Here is a 6,000-nt window from a genome sequence, read left to right as displayed (position 1 = left end):
AGGTGTTGGGGGGGGGGGTGCTCCCCATATACTACAGGTGTTGGGGGGGGAGGGTGTTCCCCGTATACTACAGGTGTTGGGGGGAGGGTGTTCCCCGTATACTACAGGTGTTGGGGGGGAGGGTGCTCCCCATATACTACAGGTGTTGGGGGGGGGTGTTCCCCATATACTACAGGTGTTGGGGGGGGAGGGTGCTCCCCGTATACTACAGGTGTTGGGGGGGGAGGGTGCTCCCCGTATACTACAGGTGTTGGGGGGGGGGGTGCTCCCCATATACTACAGGTGTTGGGGGGGGGAGGGTGTTCCCCATATACTACAGGTGTTGGGGGGAGGGTGTTCCCCATATACTACAGGTGTTGGGGGAGGGTGTTCCCCGTATACTACAGGTGTTGGGGGGGGGGGAGGGTGCTCCCCATATATTACAGGTGTTGGGGGGGGGAGGGTGTTCCCCGTATACTGCAGGTGTTGGGGGGGGGGGGAGGCTGTTCCCCATATACTACAGGTGTTGGGGGAAGGGTGTTCCCCATATACTACAGGTGTTGGGGGGGGGATGGTGTTCCCCATATACTACAGGTGCTGGGGGGAGGGTGTTCCCCATATACTACAGGTGTTGGGGGGGGAGGGTGCTCCCCATATATTACAAATGTTGGGGGGGGGGGTGTTCCCCGTATACTACAGGTGTTGGGGGGGGGGGGGGAGGTTGTTCCCCATATACTACAGGTGTTGGGGGGAGGGTGTTCCCCGCATACTACAAGTGTTGGGGGGAGGGTGTTCCCCATATACTACAGGTGTTGGGGGGAGGGTGTTCCCCGCATACTACAAGTGTTGGGGGGAGGGTGTTCCCCATATACTACAGGTGTTGGGGGGAGGGTGTTCCCCATATACTACAGGTGTTAGGGGGGGGGGGGGGAGGGTGTTCCCCGTATGCTACAGTTGTGTTCTGGTAAAATAATCGGTGCCATTCTAAACTAACAACTCGTCCTACAAAGAGTTGATGAAAAAAATAATTCTTTGAAAAGAATGCAAAAAAAGAAAAGCAGCTCGGCCCCCAAGGGGTGAAAGTCCATAAGATGCTTTATTTTAGACCACATTCATGAAAACTGGTTTTATTTTTTTTTTAAAAAAACCTTCTTATGTTACCACAACAACCAATCACAGCAAAGGTTTCAGGTTACCGCGACTGTGTACAAAATGAAAGCTGGGCTGTGATTGGTTGCAATGGGCAGCAGAGCTTTTCTTGATCAATGCGGCCTATGGTTTATACTGTGGCCTGCTCTTCAGCGGCCGGTGACTACACAGGACATGATGGCGTCACATGCGGCCTCGGAGAGTTTACACTGCATGTGACGGTCACACCAGGGGAAGGACGCAGGTTATTGGGGGCAGGAGTTTAGTTTTTATCCCCATTAAGATGAAACTACGTTATTGTTGCTTTATCCTTATAGACTGATGCTGGCGGAGCGGATATTTATTATCAGCAGCGATCTGACAGTAATGGTGCATGGAGTCATCTGCACTATATGAAGAGAAGTATGTGCCCCCTCCTCATATCACCTAAAGGTGAAGGGTCGAGGGACCTGGTGTTCGACAGCGGAGGGGGAAGAGGTACAGACGCTATACACCAGGGGCCATGGAACGGGATGCTACACTCTGGGGGTGGGTAATGAGGCAGGAGGTTATACACCGGGGGTGTAATGGGGCTGGAGGTTATACACCGGGGGTGTAATGGGGCTGGAGGTTTATACACCGGGGGTGTAATGGGGCTGGAGGTTTATACACCGGGGGTGTAATGGGGCAGGAGGTTATACACCGGAGGTGTAATGGAGCTGGAGGTTATACACCGGGGGTGTAATGGGGCTGGAGGTTATACACCGGGGGTGTAATGGGGCTGGAGGTTATACACCGGGGGTGTAATGGGGCTGGAGGTTATACACCGGGGGTGTAATGGGGCTGGAGGTTATACACCGGGGGTGTAATGGGGCTGGAGGTTTATACACCGGGGGTGTAATGGGGCTGGAGGTTTATACATCGGGGGTGTAATGAGGCAGGAGGTTATACACCGGGGGTGTAATGGGGCTGGAGGTTATACACCGGGGGTGTAATGGGGCTGGAGGTTATACACCGGGGGTGTAATGGGGCTGGAGGTTATACACCGGGGGTGTAATGGGGCTGGAGGTTTATACACCGGGGGTGTAATGGGGCAGGAGGTTATACACCGGGGGTGTAATGGAGCTGGAGGTTATACACCGGGGGTGTAATGGGGCTGGAGGTTATACACCGGGGGTGTAATGGAGCAGAAGGTTATACACCGGGGGTGTAATGGGGCAGGAGGTTATACACCAGAAAGGGGCCAGATGTGATTGGCTGGAGGCCATGGTACTGGATGTTATACACCAGGGTCAAGGGGCCAGAGGTTATACACTGGGGTTACGAGGAGGCGGAGGTAATACTCTGCGGGGATGAGGGGCCAAATGTTATACACTGGGGGTAATAGGGAGAGAGGTTAACCTGAAGGGTGAGGGACAAGATGTTACACACCGGAGGGGGAACATCGAGGGACCAGATGTTATACACCAGGGGCCATGGGACTGGATGTTATATGCCGGGAGGGAGGGGTGCCAGATGTTCTACACCAGGGGAGGGTAATGGGTCAGGAAGTTATACGCCAGAGGGGGCGAGGGGCCAGATGTTATACACCGGAGGGGGCAAGGGGCCAGATGTTATACACCGGAGGGGGCAAGGAGCCAGATGTTATACAACGGAGGGGGCAAGGGGCCAGATGTTATACACCGGAGGGGGCAAGGGGCCAGATGTTATACACCGGAGGGGGCGAGGAGCCAGATGTTATACACCGGAGGGGGCGAGGGGCCAGAAGATTTTTTTTTTTTCATTTATCCAGATGCTTCACCGGAAACGGAGCTCAGATTCTTCACTTCGCCTTACGCGGGGTCCATCCTGGATGAAAGGGAACAAAACAAAGGCATTTTGCCTGACCTTCCCTTGATGATACAGCTGATGACCCCCACAAGTAACAAGTAAGATGAGCAACAGTACACCTATCGGCCATCAGTCCCATTCATTGCCGAACTGTCCCATGAACCAAAATGGAATAGTGGAGGAATTTATGGTTGCCTTACATTAGTCTAGGTTAGTGGAGAAGCTAATGCTCATTTTATGAGTGGTATAAATTAGTGAAAGGTTTAATAACTGCTTCCTTGATGCTGAGAGTATTAGATCTGGTGGTCTAGGCTCACAGACCAGTTACATTCTGCTTTCCTGGTGGCCTAGACGCAAAGACCAGTTACATTCTTCTTCCCCGGTGGTCAAGGCTCAAAGATCAGTTACACTCTGCTTGCCCGGTGGTCTAGGCTCAAAGACCAGTTACATTCTGCTTCCCCGGTGGTCTAGGCTCAAAGACAAGTTACATTCTGCTTCCCCGGAGGTCTAGGCTCAAAGCCCAGTTACACTCTGCTTCCCGGTGGTCTAGGCTTAAAGACCAGTTACATTCTGCTTCCCCGGTGGTCTAGGCTCAAAGACCAGTTACATTCTGCTTCCCCGGTGGTCTAGGCTCAAAGACAAGTTACATTCTGCTTCCCCGGAGGTCTAGGCTCAAAGCCCAGTTACACTCTGCTTCCCGGTGGTCTAGGCTTAAAGACCAGTTACATTCTGCTTCCCCGGTGGTCTAGGCTCAAAGACCAGTTACATTCTGCTTCCCCGGTGGTCTAGGCTCAAAGACAAGTTACATTCTGCTTCCCCGGAGGTCTAGGCTCAAAGCCCAGTTACACTCTGCTTCCCGGTGGTCTAGGCTTAAAGACCAGTTACATTCTGCTTCCCCGGTGGTCTAGGCTCAAAGACAAGTTACATTCTGCTCCCCTAGTGGTCTAGGCTCAAAGACCAGTTACATTCTGCTTCCCTTGTGGTCTAGGCTCAAAGACCAGTTACACTCTGCTTCCCCGGAGGTCTAGGCTCAAAGACCAGTTATACTCTGCTTCCCCGGAGGTCTAGGCTCAAAGACAAGTTACATTCTGCTTCCATGGTGGTCTAGGCTCAAAGACAAGTTACATTCTGCTTCCCTGGTGGTCTAGGCTCAAAGACAAGTTACATTCTGCTCCCCTGGTGGTCTAGGCTCAAAGACCAGTTACATTCTGCTTTCCTGCTTCCTTGATGCTGAGAGTATTAGATCTGGTGGTCTAGGCTCACAGACCAGTTACTTTCTGCTTTCCTGGTGGCCTAGACGCAAAGACCAGTTACATTCCGCTGTCCTGATGGTGTATGCTCAAAGTCCAGTTACATTCTTCTTCCCTGGTGGTCTAGGCTCAAAGACCAGTTACATTCTGCTCCCATTGTGGTCTAGGCTCAAAGACCAGTTACACTCTGCTCCCCTGGTGGTCTCGGCTCAAAGACCAGTTACATTCTGCTTTCCTGGTGGTCTAGGCTCAAAGACCAGTTACATTCCGCTGTCCTGATGGTCTAGGCTTCATGTCCAGTTACATTCTGCTTTCCTGGTGGTCTAGGCTCTAAGTCCAGTTTCATTCTGCTTTCCTGGTTGTCTAGATTCAAAGACCAGTTATATTCCGCTTCCCTGGTTGTCTAGGGCAGAAACTTGTTTGCAAAAAATGCTTCACTGAAATCTAAATACGATTGTGGGAGGATGGTGAAATCTTGGTGAAAAGAAACAATGATGACATTCTTGGGTAAGTTTTATCAGGGGAGGACCTGGTAATATCCTGGGCAGTGTGTGTGTGTGGGGGTGGGGGTTGGAGGGGGTTTGGTTAGCACGGGCCCAGGGTCATGGGACTAGGAGGGTGTGATCACATCACTTCTGTCTTCTTCCAGTTTCATTTTTACTCTCAGGGAGAATGATGTCACAGTTTGCTGATTATAATCTGCTTTGTAGATAAGTAAAAAAAAAAAAGTTTAAGGGGATTTCCAGGATGAGTACAAGAATATAAAAAAAAGTTTATAGCCTGCCATTACATTAAAACCATGTGATTTGAAGAGTTATATTAGGTCTTGTGGGGTACTTCTCATATACAAAAGGTGTTGGGGGCATGTTCCAGTAGCTCTGAACTATGATTAAGAACAAGTCGGTTTGAGATGCGTAAGGCCATGAGTTTCCTGGGTTACTTGCCTATTTTATAAACTTTTACACCACAATTTTAACTATGTTCTACATTAAAGATTTTTGTTTTTAAATAATTATTCACCAATGGATCTGTTGCTGGATACCTTTCCTTCTTTGATACAGGTGTTCCCCGCACACTACAGGTGTTGGGGGGAGGGTGTTCCCCGTATACTACAGGTGTTGGGGGGGAGGGTGCTCCCCGTATACTACAGGTGTTGGGGGGGGAGGGTGTTCCCCGTATACTATAGGTGTTGGGGGGGAGGGTGTTCCCCGTATACTACAGGTGTTGGGGGGGAGGGTGTTCCCCGTATACTACAGGTGTTGGGGGGGAGGGTGCTCCCCATATACTACAGGTGTTGGGGGGGAGGGTGTTCCCCGTATACTACAGGTGTTGGGGGGGAGGGTGTTCCCCGTATACTACAGGTGTTGGGGGGGAGGGTGCTCCCCATATACTACAGGTGTTGGGGGGGGGGTGTTCCCCATATACTACAGGTGTTGGGGGGGAGGGTGCTCCCCGCATACTACAGGTGTTGGGGGGGGAGGGTGCTCCCCATATACTACAGGTGTTGGGGGGGGGAGGGTGTTCCCCATATACTACAGGTGTTGGGGGGAGGGTGTTCCCCGTATACTACAGGTGTTGGGGGGGAGGGTGTTCCCCATATACTACAGGTGTTGGGGGGAGGGTGTTCCCCATATACTACAGGTGTTGGGGGGAGGGTGTTCCCCATATACTACAGGTGTTGGGGGGAGGGTGTTCCCCGTATACTACAGGTGTTGGGGGGGAGGGTGCTCCCCACATACTACAGGTGTTGGGGGGGGGGGGTGTTCCCCATATACTACAGGTGTTGGGGGGGGAGGGTGCTCCCCGTATACTA

This window comes from Ranitomeya imitator, chromosome 1 (assembly GCF_032444005.1).
Source record: "Ranitomeya imitator isolate aRanImi1 chromosome 1, aRanImi1.pri, whole genome shotgun sequence".
Taxonomy (NCBI): Eukaryota; Metazoa; Chordata; class Amphibia; order Anura; family Dendrobatidae; genus Ranitomeya; species Ranitomeya imitator.
The sequence above is the reverse complement of the archived record's forward strand: the minus strand, read 5'-3'. Positions refer to the sequence as shown.